Genomic DNA, 624 nt, shown 5'->3' on the forward strand with positions numbered 1-624 from the left:
GCACATTCAAATTACATAAAGGAATAGAACATAACATTTAAACAGGAAGGCTCGTCAACTTTCTTTTTAGTTGTTTAACTCAACACAGAAGAATTCATTTAAATGCTACAATACACGCTTAAATAAGGTTGTTCCTTGAAACGTAATAGCAAGAGCTGAGTATTACTTTAAACGGGCAAGAGCCCACCTGAACTACACTTTCATGGAATAGTATTCCGTTATTTGTTAATTAAGCTGCAAATTTTGCTACTTAACCACAAGGTTACCACAATTCTAGATATAGTATCTGTCAATAATGACGAGCCCACCGGGCTTCCTTTTACCGAGCAAGGTGGCGCAGTGGTTAGCGCACTGGACTCGGATTCGGGAGGACGACGGTTCAATCCCGTCTCCGGCCATCCTAATTTAGGTTTTCCGTGATTTCCCTAAATCGCTCCAGGCAAATGGCGGGATGGTTCCTTTGAAAGGGCACGGCCGATTTCCTTCCCCATCCTTCCCTCACCCGAGCTTGCGCTCCGTCTCTAATGACCTCGTTGTCGACGGGACGTTAAACTCTAATCTCCTCCTCCTCCGGGCTCCCTTAGGTCTAGTTGCAGATCCGTCATCAGGTGGTAGGAAACTAAG

General features: G+C 45.0%; 1 non-coding gene across 1 annotated transcript; it reads left to right on the forward strand.

Annotated features, from left to right (window-relative positions):
• Positions 1-325: 325 nt before the first annotated feature.
• Positions 326-398, forward strand: Trnap-cgg (transfer RNA proline (anticodon CGG)). The gene has a single exon. It is a non-coding gene; the product is annotated as a tRNA-Pro (tRNA).
• The last annotated feature ends 226 nt before the right edge of the window (positions 399-624 follow it).

This window comes from Schistocerca gregaria, chromosome 1 (genome assembly GCF_023897955.1).
Source record: "Schistocerca gregaria isolate iqSchGreg1 chromosome 1, iqSchGreg1.2, whole genome shotgun sequence".
In the NCBI taxonomy this organism is placed as follows: Eukaryota; Metazoa; Arthropoda; class Insecta; order Orthoptera; family Acrididae; genus Schistocerca; species Schistocerca gregaria.